Genomic DNA, 21260 nt, shown 5'->3' with positions numbered 1-21260 from the left:
TGTATTAGGAAGTCCCTCAAGATCTTCACCCTCTCATTCTAGACAACTTTTTCCACCCTATGTTCCCACGACTTTTCGGACGCAGCCAAGTCATATTTTTTACACAATGCCCATTGGATTAGTTTAGCAACTCGGTCATGTCTAGTTTGCGTGATTTTGCTGCACTCACATATTAAAAGTGAAATAGTTTCAACTTTGTCTTTGCAAAGTCAGCAATTTGGATTGTCAGTAGATTTTTGTATCTTCGCTTTCATGGCATTAGTTTGTAGTGCTTGTTCTTTAGCAGACAGTATTAAGCCTTCTGTTTCCTTCCTGATGGTTCCCATCTTAAGCCATGCCCATGTCAAGTTGTTATCACATTTTCCTTCAATATTTTTCAAAAGCTGTCCATACAAAGAATTGGTTTTCCATCTATTTAATCTGTCATCCAGCCATTTTTCCTTATAATCTGCCTTTGTTTCTGTTATTTTGATAATGCTCTCTATTTTCACAGCCTGCAGCAATTTTTCTGTACTTTGATTTACATAGTCATTCAAACATTGTTTTTCTTCTTCTACAGTTTGGTGGATTTGCAGTAGCCCTCGCCCCCTTTTCTTCTTGGCATGTACAACCTGTCGATGTCACTTCGTGGATGTAGAGCATGGTGCATATTCAAAAGTTTACACGTTTTCTGGTCTAGGTGTTCCAATTCAGCCAAAGTCCAGTTGATAATTCCAGCTGGGTAGTGTATCACTGGAACTGCCCATGTATTAATGGCTTTAATTATATTTCCAGCATTCAGCTTTGATTTTAGTATTTTGCGGACTCTCCTGCTGTATTCCTTTTGTGTTGACTCTTTGAGTTTTCCATTCAAATTATTATTATTATTATTATTATTATTATTATTATTATTATTATTATTATTATTATTATTATTATTATTATTATTATTCGCACAGTCAGCCAGATGTTCAGACTGGATTTGGCATTTTTTGTCTACTATCAATCCTTACCAAGGACCTGGGATAGGCAGATGTGGATGTTTGATGGTATTACAGATATCGTCACAGGATGGAAGCAGTTCCTAGTAAGGCCGCCTTTTGCAATTGACTAATGGGAAATTTGTCAACGCCAATGGTGTTCAAGTGGTGCTCCAGTTGTTTTGGGATTGCACCCAAGGCACCTATTACTATTGGTACTACCCTTGCTTGCCTTCACAACAGTCTTACTATTTCTATTTGTAGCTCTTTGTATTTTGTTATCTTCTCCAGTTCTTTCTCATCTATTCTGCTGTCTCCAGGCACTGCCACGTCCACTATCCAGACTTTTTTGTCTTTCTTATCCACAATTGTTAAGTCTGGGGCATTATGTTGCACGTGCTTGTCTGTTTGAATTCTGAAGACCCAGAGGAGTTTAACTTTATCATTTTCTATGACTTTCTCTATTTTATGATGCCACCAGTTCTTGCTTACAGGCAAATGATATTTCTTGCAGGTCTTCCAATGCACCATTGTTGCTACTTTGTCATGTCACTGCTTGTAGTCCATCTGTACAATCTTCTTGCAGCAGCTTACCAGGTGGTCACTGTTTCTTCAGCTTCTTTGCATAGGTGGCACTTATTGTCTGTTGCTGTCTTCTCAATTTTGACTTTTTATACATTTGTTCTTAAGACTTGGTCTTGTGCAGCCAGAATTAGTCCCTTGGTCTCTTTCTTCAACTTTCCTGCTCTTAGCCATTGCCAGGTCTTGTTATTATCTGCTTTCCCAGCTATTTTTTTAATGTACTGGCCATGTAGTGCTTTGTCTTCCCATGCCTCTATTCTGTTCTGTTGGTCTTTCTTGTAGGCCAGTTTGGTCTCTCCGGTAGTCAGTAAGCCTTCCTGATATACTAATTTCAGTGCATCTTCATCATTGTCCTTCAGATATTCTTCCAAATCCATTTTTTCTTCTTCAACCTTCTGATGTACTTGCAGCATTCCACGTCTACCTATTTGCCTTGGTAGATAGAGTCTGTCAGTGTCACTGTGTGGATGAAGGGCATGATTCATTGTCATTATTTTTCTGGTCTTCCTATCCATTGCTTTTAGTTCTGCTTGAGTCCTGTCCACTATTCCAGCTGTGTATCTAAAGACTGGAATTGCCCAGGTGTTGGTTGACTTCATGGTATTTCCTCCATTGAGCTTGGACTTTAAGATCTTCTTCACTCTCTTGATGTATTCACCTCTAATTGTTTTCTTGACTTCAGTGTGCTTGATATTGTCAGTTTGAAGGATACCCAAGTATTTGTAGTAATCTTCCTCATCCAGACTTTTAATGTTATTTCTGTGGGGCATCTTGATTCCTTCAGTTTTCACTATTTTTCCTTGTTTGAGAGTTGTTGTTGTTCTGATGATGATGATGATGATGATGTTATGTTAAATTTCAGCTGCTGGAACAAGGCCACAGGTAAGAGTAATTAATCATATCAAGTCTTTTAGAATCCTACATGAATTTCATAGTACTAAATGATGAAAATATATATTTCTGTGTGTGGGGGTCTTCAGTAAAAAAGTGGTAAAGATGTCAGGACTGGCTTCCTGGGTTTGTACTTCTGCTTTGGGAAATCACAATTGTCATAGTCTGAAGGGCTCGGATAATAAGGGCACTGGTCCTTCACAAATGCTAAATTTCATTCACTTTAGAAATGTTCCACAAATGTTGTTTTCATTTATTTTCCCCAAGCATAAAGGATTTATAAAGGGCATGATGAAATTTAATGAATAAGCTCATAAATTTTTAGTTTCACACCATTTCCATTGATCTGCAAAACCATTTAATACATAAACTGCAATTCTGGGTCCTAACTGGTGTTGCTATCAATGTTAATCTTTGAAAGCTTTGCATAGTTTGCCTAAAAAGGCACTGAAGAAAAACAGGGAATTATTCTAGGATATGGTTTCCTCAGAACAAGCCTATGTTCACAGAAACACCAATGAAATCAATCTAGTATCCTCTGTTTCAAGTATGAGCAAGAAAACATTACTATATTGAAAATATGGCTGATATCAGTAACAATTCTACTAATATTATTAGCCTCTCAGTTGTGGGGGGGGAGAGAGAGATTATATTAGAATGATGTTTATACAAGGCATTTTTGCACTAAAGGACTAAAGACTTGTTATGCCTAATGGACATCTTACTGAAGCACAATGGAGACTATGTATGTAATAGGTCATTTCTAATTCAGGTTACATATGGAGATTTAGTGTCATGTCCATCTATGATATGCAGGTTTCATTCACTATCCATAGTTACCAGATGGCTATGCAGCATGCATGCATGCCTTCTCATTCACTGAATAATCATGTGTCCAGGGACTTGTAATATCTCTGACTTCCCTCCCCTTCTTTAGCTGCCAGGGAGATATATTGTTGCATATCAGGCAGTAGGACCATATTTTAAATGTGTAAAAACAAAGAAAATTGTGAAATATATTTTCTCATGGGCTTTGGCAAATGAGCAAATGAGCAGTCTGGAAGATTTGGCAGCCAGGATGTGGAATAATGGAAAGATGTATAAGACAGAAAAGAAAGCCAACCTTTTCTGCCATCCTGCAACTGTAAAGGAAACTTAAGGAATTTTAACAGAAGCTATTAAATGTATGGAATTGAGGGGCAACTTAGAGCTCATGAGTTCATGAATTCATGAGAACTCATTCTCTGCAAAATTATTTCTTTTTTTTAAATTATGCAAGGTTTTGCTTTCAGTTAATAGATTGCTACTAAGGAATACATTCAACATCCACTTATACTTTTATTCAAACTTGTAATTATTTGGTAGACTACTGAAGGCAGTTCACTGTGAAAAATCATAATCAATCCTATCAGATCTCTATTTCTTTTTGACCTTGGCCAACTATAGAGTAATTATAGCTTTTGCAAAATATGTAGGCACAAGGGAATAAGATAGTCATGCTAACTCAAAGATTACATTGTTTTTCTGCTTCTTGCCTGAATTTCAACAGAGCACATTCACCCCAGGACACAAAGAAGTGTTCTACTGTTTTGTTTTGACACAAACAGCTGGCTGCCACTGTTCTTTTGAAAAATCAGCATAATCTAAGGCAAATACAGCACATTAGTGGAGGCATTAATTGAATCTGGGCTTATCTTCAAGAATTTACTGAATGCAATTTAATATGCTACATATTAAAGATAATTGGTGTGCAAAACAAAGTAGCACTAGAATAATGCTGTCTGCTATAAAATAATAAGATTCTGAAGATAATATTTTCTTATATTTCCCAATCTATTCTAGTGGCTCTCCAATAAACAAAAGTGAATTACTTCCCAAGATGGCTACATTAAAAAGAGGCTGCATATTTAAACATCTGTGGACTAAGCTGGAGTACTTATGTTGTCATTGATAGCTTTGCCACTTTAGCTGGCTAATACTCTTAGCTTCTGTTATGGTATCTCAATGTATTTATGCAGCTGTTTTCATACAACTAAACCAGTAGGTAAATAGCAAAACTATGAATACTAATGGGTTCAACTTTCATACAATTAAAGTGTTATGTTGATAACAGTCTAGATGGGCAGATGCTACAAATACTGGGCTGGGAGGTGCACATGCAGCTGTTGTTTGCAGTTTATCATGGTTAGTTACATTATAGGTACATTAATATCAAAAATGATCATACAAATTTAGCCTACCCTAAATCCTGTATTGCCATCCACTGAAGAACTTTCCAATATCTTGCTTTCTTCATGCAGCAGGAAGGTAAATGGGTGTTTTTATTGGTTAGATAAGTAATAGTGATTTTCAAATTCATCTCAAAACTCTAGAATATAGTTACATAATCTACATCTGGCTAAGGATGATGTTTGAACAGCATGTTACGGGACAAAATTGGCTATGATAACCATGAGTGCACGTGTAGACAAACATATAGATTTATTTGCTATATAAGCCCTTTTTCTTTAGGAACTAAAGATAGCAGGAATGGGACATGATCTGTTCTAATTCCCAGAATAATTCTATGAGGTAGGTTAGGATAAAGAAAGTTTCTGGTCCAGAATTGTCTAGTAACTAGAAGGTCTACTGAAGAGTTCATCCTGAATCTTCTCAGCCCAGGGCCAGATTTTTAACCACTACATGACATTAACTATAATAAATGGTCCATATAAACTACAGTTACTCTTCATGTATTTAATTTTTCCTGTTTTGCATGAAATATTTCCATTTTGGTAGTAATCTTTAGAGATCTTATGGGTGATATTTTCACAGATACATCAATGCTCAAAATCCACTTGTCTCAGATATGGGGAAAACTCTGCCAAAGGAGACACAAATATGTTTTTGTTAGGTAGAAATTTTCCTTGCTTAAAATGCTTGGGTATATATTTTTTTAGCCTGGCAAATATAATATCACTCTTTCTGCTATGCTGGCAGAGGTTATTAGAGATGGGCTGCCAGTTGACTATTATTATTGTTTTAGGAAATGTTCCTCAGCTTGCTGTTCTACAGAATAATAGCACTACCTTCCCTTTTGAGATGTGAGTACTGCCATGGGACAGGATGATCTCCCATCCTTTGCTCCAGCTCTGGCCTGGGATATGAAAGAAGCCCCCAACTGGGTGTCCCCTGGGCAGCGGTGATGTCATTGGCTAATGCTTTTAACTCAAAAAGCCTCAGTGCTTCTGACAAGAGTGCAATGTGATCTTTTACGTTTTGTTGGAAAAAAACTTTCACAGACATTTAAAATGCTCTCAAAAACATTACTTTTCAGCTGTATTATTTTTATAGCAGCAACATGTGGATTTGAAGGTTATTTTTTTTGTGAGTTTGTGGTGTTAGTTGTATAACATTAGCTAAAAATGAAGCCACAAGAATGGAAATAATATATCGAGCTTCTTTTTACTTAAAAATTTCCATTCTTAAGAGATTTTACTTTCCAATGATACAAATGAATTTTGGAAGTAAAATACTCAACCAAGCAGACCTCAAATGTCTTATTCTTTTAAATGCAAATAGAAATTCTTTCTCACCCATTGTGTTCCTTTCCAAGGCATCCATGGAAAAATCCAAACATTTACTATTGGCCACTTATCATCCCAAGGAAGAGGGGCTTTGGCATAAAAAGGAGACTCTGGCTGACAGTTCAGACTAATGTTGTGCAGAAAAAATATTGACATTTCTATTAGTTTTCATTCAACTTAATGAAAACAATTTCTCTTAAAATGTGCTTCAAGGTGAAAATAATTCCAGTTAAATTCTCATGGTACAGTGTGGTTTTCTTGCACTTATTTGATTAGAAGGTGGTCTAAGTATGTGTGCAGTTATTATGTTTTTTGCTATATAATAATGTCTCTAAAAATCTGTAGCTTTTTTGATTTGCCATGCTTCTAATGAATCCCAAACAAAGCCATTGTAAAAGATCTTTTCTCCTATGGGACTTTTTGGATTGGGAACTGTTCCCAATGAACGAAATATGGAGGCTACAGAGTTAGGAAAACAAATGTAGCAGAAAACAATAAGACTAGTAGTTGGATTGTTCATGAATAAGTTCCAAAAACTCCACCTAGAAAAACTTTTTTAAAAAAAAAACCAATGAGGGTTAGGGTTAGACTTAGTTATATGTCCTACATTATTCAATATTTATACAGTAGAGGCCAAAGTTGTGGAAACCTTTTGGGAAAAGTGTATTTTTGAGGTCTGATGGCTAATAACACCACTTTTTTTTGGAGTAGTACCATAAAATTATATATCAATGGAAAGATAATTTAATCAACAGTGTAATGCAACAAAGTTTGTTCAATTATCTGTACTGTATTCTATGAAAGGTTATAGCCAAATAACCAGAAAAAGGAAGCACAACTTGCTTAGATTGATATCAGGTAGCTTTCCTTCATCTGATTGTAGCCAATTAACATAAGTGTTTAGAGAGCCAATCAGGTGTCTCTTGTTTTGGCAATGAGACAATCAGATCACAGTAGGATTCAGTTACTGATGTCATGTATTGAAGCTGAGAGGACATTTGTCAGTGTGTTATGTGATCGCTATCAATTTGGTTGGGGTTTTTTTGTGTTCTTTCATTTAGTGAGCTTGTAAAACATAATAAAATAATGGTGCAAAGAGTTGACTGGTTGCCATGAAAGCAACGTAAAATAGTATTTTTAAGTGAACTAAGGCTACACTTATAAAGAAATTAGAAGAAAAATTGGTGGAAACTCAACCAAAGGTGGCATTTCTACTGTACACTTTTCCCAAAAGGTTTCCACAATTTTGGCCACTACTGTATGTAGCTGCAGGGTAAAAATGTGGGTTTGAGTTGTGGTGGAATTTCCAGCTAGACAGGATGAAAGCGTTAAGAGGGGAGTGAGCATGCATGCATCACAGAAAGTGGGTGCAGGTTTGGAGAATCCCTGAAGCCTTATTTGACTGTTCCCAAAAGAATGCAATTAGTCTGGCAAGATTCTTGTAACATAGGTGACAACAATCTCATTATTCTCCCTGTGAAGTGAGAAAACACCCATATAGGCAAAAGAGACATCTGAGATGACTGTTTCATGGATATATATTTTTATATAAGGAGGCCTAGTGAGTCCACTCTGACCAAAGGTATCTTAAACTGGTATTGTATTTTTTTTAAAAAAAATATCTGCTATTTCACAAAATCGGCATGTTGTACCACTCTGTAAATGTCTTGATCAAAAGAGACAATGAAAAAACTGCTGTTCTTTTAATAACATGAGATTTCAGTGTTTAACATAAAGTTCAGAACTACCTTCTGTCATCAACTCTTCAGCTCTCAGCAACAAAATTAAGACAATCTGATGCCAATTTGATGTAATGTAAAGAAACATGATTCACTTTCTTCTTGAATATAATTTCACTTCCAGTTGAAGAAAATAAAGTTAAAAATAACCCTAATCCACTCTAATGGCTCAGAGAACTACAAAGATCAAATTCAGTTCAGTACAATTGGGAAAATTTGTTTAGAACACAAGTAAGAAAGGAAGGAAAGAACGAAAGATCTTCAAAAAGCAGGCTAAATTTCTGATGCTACCATCAGCTACATTTTAACATGCCATACAGTTATGTTGAATGGAAAATACTAAGAATTCTACATCTGGTTTCATCAGTGCTTTTTTTGTAAAAGAAAAAGGTGCTGGAACTCACACATGTCATACAACCCGCCTTGCCTACCCTACAAGGTTCCATCCAAAAAAGGTGCCGGAACTCCGTTCTGAGCGTTCTATGAGAAAAAAAGCCCTGGGTTTCATCCTCTAGTATGAAATATTTTGAAACATTTTCATGGTTAATATTGTTGATTTTTCTTGTCTAATGGTAACAATGTACTTAGTATCATTCCCTATATTTATTATTAATGTAAAACTGTCATATCAAGACTTGGAGCCAGAATTCTAATATTTTCATCAGAAGGCTATTTTCCCTCCAGAGATAAGAATATTTGTTTTTAAAAGAACAACAAATAAAAGTTCTGCAAGATAAGTATTGATATATAGAGCTGGGCTACATTTAACAACTCCTGAATCAAGTTACAGATCACTCAGCTGCTGTAGATACAACACACAAACCTAAAAAAAAAATATTTTCCTGATTCTTTTCTTTTTCCTTGTAATTGCTGAGTACATTGTGAAGGTCAAATGCTGTTAGATATGTTCATATACCAAGCTGTAATCTTCCTATTGTGTGTTGTTTTGTCTTGAACAATCATTATTTTCTTGTACATGCCAAACTCATTCCAGTTTGTCATTGACCAAGTTTATGAGTTTAACAGCAACTCAGTTTTAACTCCCTTGCAGCTATTTACTGACTGTGAAAAATTACAAGCTTTAGCTGAATAGTGTGTTTTTTCCTCTGCTTTTTTGCTGACAAACTAGTTTATTTTTGTATCTTATTGGGTTTTAATGTTTAAAGTAACCTAAACTGGAGATTTCTTAAAAGAAATGTGTTAATGTACTTTAAAAGGAGGGACAAATTATTTCCATGAATTGGTTTATTATTTATTTTTATTAATCCAATTTATAAGACTGTCCATCTATCTAAGAAGTTCTAGGTAGAGAATAAAATAAAAATAATTAAAAATAGCTAAAACTTCATTGATGCTTACTGATAAATTAAATTATTAAGACCAAGATAGATAGACTGATAAAAAAGAGAGCGAGAGAAAGAGAGAGAGACACACACACAGTCAGGCAGACAGACAGACAATAACAATAACAATCTACATGGCTCAATAATAAAAAGTTATCATATTGAGGCAGCTACTTTTAATTTGCAGCTCCAGAAAGACAGACTTTCAGTAGCTGTAATTTTTCCAGGCCATGTCACAACCAATCTAAATTTAGACTTAAATGGGCCTAAAACTAATTTTTAAGATATTCTGCTTCAATGGTAGCCTTCTCCAGTTTGCTATCAATGTTTGCTATTGGTTTATACTCATAAATTGCAATAACTACTACATTCTCTAGTGTAGAATTCTAACAAGTGTATTATAATTTGTGCTAAATAAGTATCACAAATTAAATCAACCAAATTGAACTACCATAATATTTAGAGCTGTACAGCACTAAGAATTAAAAAGAGAAGCAAAAAAAAATATGCTGTTTGCATAATTTTATTACTATGTTTAGAGGAACTAAATGGTAAAATAGTTAAACATAAGATGAGATAATAGCATGTCAAATATCTGGTTGCTTTTAGTTACTGGATACTGCTTCTCTCTCCTTAAGACCAAGTGTAAAGAACATAATTCTACTAGATTTATTATTTTAGTTTTCAAAAGGAATTTAGGGCCTTTTCAGGGATGAATTTGAAATTCCTGAAATGAGAACATGTATATGAAAAAATGGTTTCAGGCGTCCTAAGGCATAGAGGGAGGAATTACCTCAAAGTCATCCAGCTGATTTCTCTGCCTAAGGCAGCAGTATAATTCATTATTTCCCATTTCCTGTCCAGTACCTTTAACCAATACACCAAATTGATTCTCCCTGGAAATATAAAGAACCTGAAATTTACATCACTGGAGTTACGCAAACTTTTGACAGAACTCTTCACTGAAGTTGGATCATATCATTCCATCAAAAATTGTAGCAAACTGAACAAATAGTCTGGCTCAGTACAAATCCTCTCTTAAAATTCTTTGTCTGCTGTTTTGTCCCCTAATCTCTACTACTTCTGCTTCACAGAAGGTCAATGAGAATATTTCAAAACATTATTGTGATGGAAACCTCAAAGCTGAAGAGCATTTATATAATTTACAAGTCTCTACATTTAAAATCCTTCTGTATCTACTTTGCTAATAATAAGTAAATAAATGAATAAACAAGGCAGCTAACAGCATTTTAATACTTCTATATTATAGGCTAAACTCTCTTTTTTCTAGTTTCAATTTACATGTGAAGCATCTCAAATCAAACAAGTTTAGCCTCAGATCTTGAATCAAACCATGTTGTCTCAGATTTCAAAGTTAAATTGAATCAAAAATAATTCACAAAAGCTTTAAAGTGCAGGCCAATTTTCAAAAATTTGCAATTCTTCTTTGCATAAACTAAAATAACAAATGAATATGTGTATACTATGGAAAATTATGTGAAAAATTACCTACATGAAAAAATATTTGCATGATAATGCAGTATTAATAAAAATAAAATTGATATAACAGATAGTAAAAATGAATTAAAAAATATCTGCAATAGATCAAATGAACATTTTTTTGGTTTGTTTTTCTGGAAAGAAAAAAAAGTGGGGGGTGGAAGCCAGCGAGGATATTGTCACATTGTCTCATAAATAGAATAGATGGAATGATGGTGCAATAAAAGCCAAGCCTAAAAAACCACAATGGTCACATTCCAGGGCTATGCCAGATTCAATCAAAGTTGGTTGGTTCTTATTTTAAAAAAACAAACAAAACTAGAGCAAACAAGAAAAATCTGATCTGGCCAATTATTTTATATAAAGTGTCTCAAAGTAAGGGATTGGCTGGTTACCAACTAGAATCATAATTCCCATATTCCCATTTCCAGTGCAGAAAATTATTATTCCTTATTATATATTATACATAAAGTCATAGGTCTGCTCCTATTGTGTGTCAGCCATATTCTTTCTGATTAATAAAAAACCTAAAGTCTTGCTTCACTATTAATTTATTCATAAGTGTATCACATAGTTTTCCTGGCAATAATATGGAAGTCATTTGCCATTGTCTTTTTCTGGATATTTTTTTTTTTTTGCTTCCCAGTCTTACTTGCAGTCCCTCGTATTCTCTGAAAGTTTTACATCCATATACCAAACATACTCAACATTTTTCTATTTTATATCTTAACTGTTTAATACTGAACATGATAACATGTTTCTATTTGTGGCAAGAAAAAGATCCTGAACAACAGAATGGTTCAGTCCAATGCTACTTTCTCCTAACATAGAATAGATTTTTCCAACTTTGTATAATACATATGATTTCAAAAATACTTTTTGACTAGGAATTGCAGTCCAAACATCTAGAGGCCACTTGGTTGTAAAATCCTGGTATTTTCTTTTTTTTCCCCTTTCCTTTCCTTTCCTTTCCTTTCTTTCTTCTTCTTTTTTTGTGGAAGAGCTAAAGAATTAAAAAAAGCTATTTTGCTTACATGTAAATATAGCTTAGTAAGTTAATGCTATCTGTAATTCATAAAGTGTAATGTAATTAGATTGACTGATGGGCTTTGGACTTTGGAGAAAAATGCCATGTAGAGCTAATTCACACATCCTGTATGAGCGCACAGGATTCAACTTTTAACCTTTGTTGGCTATATGCATATATTACTTAATTTTTATAAGGTATCCATTCTATAAGGTAAAAGTTAGGAAATGTAACTTCCGACATCATGGTTTTATACTGAAAGCTTTCATGGTAGTACATGACAGTTTTTGAAAACAACAACAACATTGAGACAATTGATTTCTTCTCCTCTCTTCATTTTTGCCTTTGTTTCAATAATAAAATGATATATTATTGCATCAAGCTTGGATAATAGTCCCCCGAAGAGTCATATTCAAAATCCAATATCAAAAACAGAATCACACCTATGTTTATGAAAAGTACATTAATTTCCTTTTGGGAAATGTACTTTTTGTTCAGTTTAGCTTCTCTGCAAATCAGCATAGTGATTAATTGCAAATCTAGCATCAACATGCTACAGTTAGCAAGGAAACATTATGGCACTGGGGAATCCTACTGCGTTGTATTATCTGTCATATGTTGTGTGTTAATAATGGATATAATTCTGCCAACTGTAAAATAAATCAAGCAGTCAGGACACATAAGGGCAGCACAAAGCAGAGAGAGTACCTACTTATAATTAAAACACAGCTGCCATTGAGGGCAACATATTAAGGGAACAAAATCCATTTATCCATCTCATAAACTTTCTTATCCTGTGTGCATTAGCACAGTATTAAGGATCCAATTATAAATGTTGTAGTGGTGTTAGCTATAAATGAGCAACTTCAAACAAAACTCTATTAACTTCTTAATTAAAGCACCAGTTTCAACAAAGGGTTTTTCAAAGCACAAAATGACATCAAAGAAACTTCAAAACCATTTATAGAACATTTTTCTCATCACTGTTATAGAATGCCAGTGAAAAAAATGTGTATTTGAGCAAAGCTACTTGAACAGCTCTCAATTATTTCCCATGTACATTATCATAATCACATTATTAACTTTATTATTAATATAACAAAAACCAGTAAGTAACATGTTGACCTAAAGTACAAAATCCATAACTGGATCATACCCACTTCTGTAAGTTATTCATTTTAATTACTAGCTATGAAACTTGGACCATTACGAATGTGGGATGTGAATGGAAATTAGTAATGCATCAGGACCAAAAGCAGCTGAACTACTTGTTCTTCCTAGAGGACAACTAACTTCGGGAATCATTACACATAGTTTGTTTTTCAAAATGATATTAGTTTATTGCAAAAAAAGAAACAATGAAGCCTCTGGACAGTACTAGCATTATTCATACAAGTATGAATGTGAAATGTGCTTGTTTTAAACATACTATATATGCTGACTACAATCTTTTCATGGAATCGCCTTTTAAATCAGCATAATTTTTTTCTGGCTATGCTCTCAGATACCTGCCTAATTGAGGATAATTATTTGTACAACTGGAAAATTGTGTTATGTACCATCAAAGCTTTATGCTGACCTATGTTGGGATTTATTTTTTCAGAATGATTAATGTTCATGCCAAATAGAAAATGTGAGAGTTATATTCCTAATATAACTGGAGGATATCAAGTTTTGGAGAAAGCTTTTATTCCAAAATAAATGTGTTAGGTTTTTTTTTTAAAAAAAAACCTCACATGGTATTGTGCTGTTTTTGAAGTTCATTCTTCAAGAAGTTGAAAACATTTCCATGTTTATTTTTTTCCTGGCAGAAGAACTTCTTCAGATAACTGAATGGAAAATTGTATCCACCAGCATGACAAAAAGCACAGTGATTTGTTACTGATAAATAAGGATAAATAAGCTGAAATTAAAAGGCATAAAATTTTATGTTTGTCTGGGCAAAAAAGAGGCTGTCTTCCAAAATCATTTGTCAAGGAAATTACAAAGCATTGATTATCTAAGATGCATGTATACCATTGATTGACCAATTGGTAGGGAGGAAAGGAGTGAAAATGAGAATTAAAATGATTGATAAACATCTCTCAAATAGCAATAAAATTCCAACCTGGTGCATCAAAATATGCCATGCTTGCATTCACGCTGTATGTATTTAATATATGTGCACTTAAGATCTAAGCTGTATCTTTTGTGAATCTAGGTTTTATTGATATACTGTAATTCTAAGAATCAGTATTAGGAGAAAGGGTTTCTTCTTAATTATAACATAGTCATAGTATAGATCACTCAATCTACATGAGCTTATGCCTTGAATTAGAGAGAGGAAATTTTCTCTTTCTCTACCACCTTCGAAGAACCAGCACAAAGTATATTCACTTTGCTATAAAACTTTGAAATTTCCACTGCCAAAATCAGTCAGGAAATAGCTTTCCATTCTGAAAATTGCTGCATTATATTAGAAATCCTTCTAAAATAATGATGGATAAAAAAGCAACCACAGATAGTATACCTTCTTAAAAACTGTAACACAAAAAGAACATATCAATCAGCTTTAGAACTTAGAATGTGGTACAAGGACAGAATGCTCTATCACAAGAGAACTGGATACCAGAAGAAAAAAAAATCCAGTTTTTGATCTTGATATTAAAAATATTTAAAGGCCCAGTTGTACATGAAAACAAGAGCCGAACACTGTGGATTAATGATTTTTGCTTCTTTTTTCCTTAATGTTTGGTGAAGTTTGACACAAATTATTTCCAGTGAATATATTTGATCTATTAATTCATCTTAACACTGACTTAACTGTGACATCATGGTCTTAACATCTGGCTAATTTGGTGAAAATTTTACCATCTTCCCAACATGACTATATACTGTATGACATGATAAAAAGTTCTGAAGAACTTAGAAGTGTGCATAAGCTTTGGGTCATTTTCTCCACTACAATTTAATTGTACATTTTTTCTACAGATCAACCTGGCTACACTTGCCATATGAGATTTTAAAACTTATTTTAATAATAATTTTAGAGCTTATTTCATTATTAATAATCATTCTATGCTGTCTGTGCCAAGGGATCATTAAAGAGGAGAAAGATCATATGCAAAGACCTAATTGTTTTAATAGATAAAGGGATTAGCATGGAAGCAAATGAGCTTAATTGTCAGAACCTATCCCAGTTCTGTACAAAGTAGTCATTATACAACTAAACAGAAAATAAATCTCTTTCAAGCAATTTGTTACTGTCACTTTTCTTGTCAGTTGAAAGATTTGAATAAGCCAACAAAGAGAGGATAACCCTTTCAATAAGCACTGGATAATTTAGAATCATTGACAGAGAAGTGCTCAATTGGAGCCCCATTTCCATCTGTCCTGTTTGCCATCGTTCACTCCCTAGAGACTAAAATGGACAATTTGAAATTTGAGCGGGCCCTGAACAAGGAGTATATATCGGAGGTGGTGACCCTTTGAGAGCTGTATGCAACGAAATTTCATTTTGATGTATGCTGATTGGTGTACATTCAAAGTGACAATAAAGTTATCATCATCATCAATTAAATCATTTGGAATCAGAAGCTGAGGCCCTACCCTTGGCTTTTGAGAATTATATAAATTATCTATAAACTGAAAAGGGAAATGAGAATAAGGGGCTATGTGAATTCAATTTAGCAGAAAAAGTAAAGCAGCTAGAGTCATCAGCCATGAGATCACAAAAAACCTGTTCAAGTTAAAACAGACATGACCAATATCCATTAAAAGTTGAAAAAGTAGCAAGCACTATGTGTAGAAAGCATGAGTATTTAAATTTGCTATGTGTTTAAACTCATCAAAAATCTGCTGTTCCTGTGAACCATAAATAAAATTTAACATCACCTCTGCACAATATCACTATAATCCATTGTCATATCTAACAGAACCACAAAGCATTACAATATAATGCATAAATGTGGGGTGGATGGTGACAGAGAAAAAAAGAAATAAAGTAGGAAAATCTGTAATGTATGTCAACCTGAAAATAAGACCAAAATTCTGTATACATGGAGGTGGGAGAGAAATTTGAAACTTAATACTCATCAGGACGGCTTTAAACTGAAACTGAAGGTGACCAATCTAGAATTTCTAGAACTCAAAACCAATCACAAATCCCAAGAAAACAAATCAAACAATGAGGTAGGCAGTGATGAAAAAAGAAAAGAAAAGCTCAAACACCAGCTGCCTGTAATTAGTGCAGGTTCGCATCCCACCAGGCTCAAGGTTGACTCAGCCTTCCATCCTTCCGAGGTAGGTGAAATGAGGACCCAGATTGTTGGGGGCAATAAGCTGACTTTGTAATAATGCCACTGGGGGCCCCCCAAAAGCCCTAATAAGCAGGCATATACATAGAATGAAGGCTATTGCTAAGCACATTGATTTGTGCTTTAAATTGTAAGCCGCCCTGAGTCTTTGGAGAAGGGTGGGATATAAATGGGATTAAAAAAAACAATCAGGAGATACAGAAAACACTCCAATGGACAGGCATAAAAGTCTTAAATGCTTATCTGTGAATGCTCAAATCTTGGGGAACAAACAGGGCAAACTAGAAGCAATAGTACATGAGGGAGGACATGACATAGTTGGCATTACAGAAAACTGGTGGGATGAAACCCATGAATGGACTGGACTGATGGATGGATACAACTTGTTCAAAAGAAACAGGTCTACAAAAAGAGGAGGGGAAGTTACACTATATGTAAGAGAACACTACATATCTGCAGAAATGCACATGATCCAAGACAAAATCTCTCAAGAATGTATATGGGTCAATATAAAAGAAAAAAAAGTGACATTACCATAGGTGTATATTACACGCCACACAACCAATCAGAATAGATGAACTCTTTGCCAACCAGTTAACAAATGTATGTAAGAAGCATACCACAGTAGTAATGGGAGACCCCAACTATCCAGATATCAACTGGGAGACAAACTCGGCAGTGAGCGTGAGATCAAACAGATTCCTAACCAACCTAGCCGACAACTTTGTCACCCAAAAGGTGGAGGAGGGAACTAGACATAAAGCTATACTGGACTTAATCCTTACAAACAGAGAAGAAGTGATAGAGGGAATTTATAAGGTAGCACTTCATTTCTTTCAGAGAGAGAGAAAGAGATGATTATGTTGTATGGAATTACAGTAAGATATGAAAAATGCAGAAATGGTCCACACCCATTGTTTGTAATACACCTGTACTGTGTGATCTGGGGCCAAAATTCCTAAGGAGTAGTTGAGGAAGTAGACAGTTACATATGCATTGCGTACTAGGAAATGATTTCCACAGCCAAATCTCAATGGCAAGGAATAAACAATACAGTCACTTTAGCAGCTGTTCTCATGGAAGAATAGTACTGAAACAATATTGCCAAGAGCAAAAGGAAATCATTCTTCTGCCTACACAACCTCCATCTACAAAACCAACACACATTAACTAAATCTAAATCTCCCGTCTGCTTGTACTAACAAAGAGTTGACAGAGAACAAGAAGGAGGAAAAAAAGCACTATAAATGAGCGGTTGATAAAGCTTTCTTATGCCATATTTCTTATTGACCTATGTTTGCAACAGCAAACCCAACATATATTTTATTTTCTGCCATTTATTAAAATATAAAGGTCTGGGGTAAAAATATAATGAATGTAAGTTATGCTAACTCCCATAGCCAAGAAAAAAATTATTAACTACTATATTTTTGCATTTTCTGCAATGCCATCAGGATCTGATTCAGCCAATATCTGCAAGCCTCCCTAGTCTGCCCTCTTTCCACTTGATAAGTCAACATCAGGTTAGGACTTTTTCATCACCCTATCTTGAGCAGCATGAATGAGATGCTGCAGATGTTCTTGGAAAATATTATTTCCCAGAGAATTTCCTCTTCATACATGGATGTTTCTTAGAATCAATGTTCCCTGTGGTCCTTTGTACCTAGAACACATTATAGAGGCATGAGAAATTTTCAAGAAACTATTCCTGCCATCATTCTTCCCTCATAAGTCAGAAGAAGTCTGAAGAAGACTTTGGGGTGTGCTGTCTTTTCTTTTTGGGGGGAGGGGGGAAATAATTAGGGGAATTAACAGGCCACAGTCTTTTTTACAACAGACGGTGGGGACCTAGAAATTCAGTGCTGAATATCTTCTTATCTAGTATCCTTCCTTAGCCTTAAAAGTGATTTATATTAATACCAAAGTGTATATTTATAAAATAATTATGCTTGTTAAAAAGCAAATCATCTGTTGAATAATTTTACTGGTTCTACATGCTTATCTAACCACATCCATGGTGACTGGCTGCTCCTGTGTTGCCTGATTGCTGATTCAAGCTGACTGGTTGTTTTTACACTCTCTGGATTTCTTTGATTAAGCAATGCCATCCATCAAGTCCCAAAATGCATTTGTTCTCCATTGCAATGGCTGCCCTCTTGAATGGATGCATGGATGACTCACAACCTGTTGGCATTCCAGAGACCCATAAAGACCTGGCAGTTAACCCAGGCTTGGGCTACATCGATTGGTGCCCCCTTTTTTGGGATGTCACTTGTTGATGTTTGTGGATTAGCTATTTTTGTTCTTTCTCTTCTTTGTCTGGTTTTGTTGTTTCCTTGTCTTTGTTATAATATTTTTATATTGTTTTCATGTTTTAGGAGCACTCAGAGACTTTTGGAGTTGGGCAGCCTCCCAACTGAATAAAATAATTAAATAATAATATTAAATTTCTCTTGTAGGAATCTATTAATCCTAAAGACTAAGCCTTTCAGTCATGGGGCATTGCTTAGAAAGATTCATTTGAGAAAATTTTAGAGAAACAATAAGACAAAATTTCTGCTGAGTATGAGGGATCTATACATTAGTAAATTAGACAGTATTTTTCTTTTACTCATTAAATGTAAAAGGAAGGAGGGCTATCTGGATTGTGAAGGAGTTATGAGGTCTGCACTTGTCAATTGTTTTTGAAATGGCTACTTCTCAAAATACTTTATTTCTAAAGGATAAAGCTTTCATTAGAATACTTATATATTCTTCCATGTATTATAGAGAATATTTTTCTTAATATAAAAATAAATAGGAAAGAAATATATTGTTTGTATTCTAATTGGTGGGTTCTTTGTCTATTCATCTATCACCTTCCACCATCCCCATCTCCTTGGATAGTGCTATTAGAGGTAAAAGATGCATACTGGTGACTGTGAGGACAATTCTCTTTCCTTGTCCATCACCTACTATAACTTCCATGCATACACATAAAAAAGAGTGATCCGGAAGTTAGTAACACATGTGATCATGATCTAGAATGACCTCTTCCTAAATCACCTTGTGATTGCCTCAAAATGAGACAGTTAATTCAACCACTAGACTCATCTGGGTTTAATTGTTTGCCTTCATATTAGAAGAATGAAGTGTTACACTATCAATTATAAATAATTGCGCTTTGACTAATTTATAATAATCTGGTTTGATGGCTTATATGGTAACTTCCCTATAGACAGACACTAGTAGGACAAGTTATACATTACCATAAAACTTTTTTTAATTAATTGAGAAGGTATAGGTTCTCCTGCTTGAGCAGGGGACTGGACTAGAAGACTCCAAGGCGCCTTCCAGCTTCTATTCTATTCTATTCTATTCTATTCTATTCTATTCTATTCTATTCTATTCTATTCTATTCTATTCTATTCTATTCTATTCTATGGTTCAAATATTGTACTTCAACCTTTCAGCTTTTACAAAAACTTTAGCAATGCTCAAATAACAACAGATCGCTATGTTGTTTTCTATATAGCTATTCGGTGTTAAAAATATATTCTGGCTTTCAATGATAAGAAAAGTACAGCATATTTTGCCAAAAATATATTTCAAAGTGCTTAAAAATATTGTATCTGGCAAATTTCAAATTCAAAAATGAAATACTTCGCCTTTCTCATTTATGAAGTGAAATTCTATTTTGATTTTTTCCCTTCCCTTTCCTTTTCTTTAATAAAAATTTACCAACACTGGTAAATTTATTTATAGATGGAACAGAAAGACCATGTAGTTAAACAAAATGTAGAAGACAGCAGAACTGACAGATTTCTGCTTCTGAGCAGAAGTCAGTGAGTGCTTGGTTCTTTAAAGTCTGGCTTAGAGCCTGTCTCAATTCATGCAGGTTTATAAAGCTCACACTTCTTGTTTGACAGCTCGCTTATTTATAAGTAGAGCTATATGTCAGGCAGAAATGACATAGGCCTTTCTATGCCCAGAATTTCTGCAGTATTGAACACTGCCAGTGCAGATGGGTGAAAATTGCATTTATTTTTTTTTGAAAAGAACCCGAATTATGTCTCTGCATTTTTAAAGCAACTACATCATCGTGGCTTGATTTATAGCTACATGAGAAGCAGAAAGGAAAGGGGTGGTTGGGTTTGTCCATTTTATTTAGCTTCCGCTATGTGTGTATCTGTAGACAAGGAGCACACACAAAATGCTTTGAGCTAAAAAGTACTGACCACTTCAAGCCCAGAACAAAGCAAATGTGTAAACAGAACTTGTTTTGAGCATAAGAAAGAGTGTAATTGTTGCTTTGATTGAGGTTCTGCTCTTTTCCAAACTATGTTCCTGTTGTTTTTGGCTTAGACCAAGTGTAGCAATCTAAAGAAGGAAATTCTGGGATTAAACTAAAACTACTAAAAAAAGGGACGCGGTGGCTCAGTGGGTTAGGACGCTGAACTTGTCAATCAGAAGGCCGGCAGTTTGATGGGTCGAATCCCGAGTGCCGCGTAACAGAGTGAGCTCCTGTTACTCGTCCCAGCTTCTGCCAACCTAGCAGTTCGAAAGCACGTAAAAATGCAGGTAGAAAAATAGAGACCACTACGGTGGGAAGGTAACAGCGTTCCATGTGCCTTTGGTGTCTAGTCATGCCGGCCACATGACCACAGAGATGTCCTTGGACAAGCGCTGGCTCTTCGGCTTTGAAACGGAGATGAGCACCGGCCGCTAGAGTCGGAAATGACTAGCACACATGTGCGGGGGAACCTTTACCTTTACCTTTACTAAAATACACAAATGGCTGATCTAAGAAGAATTGGCACTCTTGAACTGTAGTTCTGGCATAAATTACTGCATATACCGTGTATAGCCAGAATAATTAACAGAGAGGTATTAAACTGTATGAAACCAAACATATCACTAGAAGCTAAAATCGTAAGACTACATCTTATTTATGTGAGCAAATTCATTGGAGAAGGCAACGATGCCTTGAATGGCTAGTGGATAAAGAAGAAGGGGCAAGCAAAGAACATACTGGCTTGATAACATCAAATTTGATACAAAGTTGAATATCCAGCAATTGAAAGAAGCTGTGCTTGGCAGAGTAGCATGGAGAGCATTTGCCTGTAAAGTCACCAAGAGTCAAACTCAACTAAATGATTAAAAATGAACAAACTAACTAAAATACATAGTTCAAGCTAAAGATCACCAATTTTATCTAGCTTGAGTAGAAGACAGTAGATAGCATGGACTACCATTTTATTCTTAACAAACAAGGTGTAACAAGTGAATGAAGAATGTCACTCTGTTAATTTCTGTGATGGAACCAGCATAAAATATTTTTATTTTTAATCCATTAGAACAAAGCTGCCTTGAAACATT

Source organism: Vipera ursinii (assembly GCF_947247035.1).
Source record: "Vipera ursinii genome assembly, chromosome: 7".
NCBI lineage: Eukaryota > Metazoa > Chordata > Lepidosauria > Squamata > Viperidae > Vipera > Vipera ursinii.
This window is presented reverse-complemented; position numbering follows the sequence as displayed.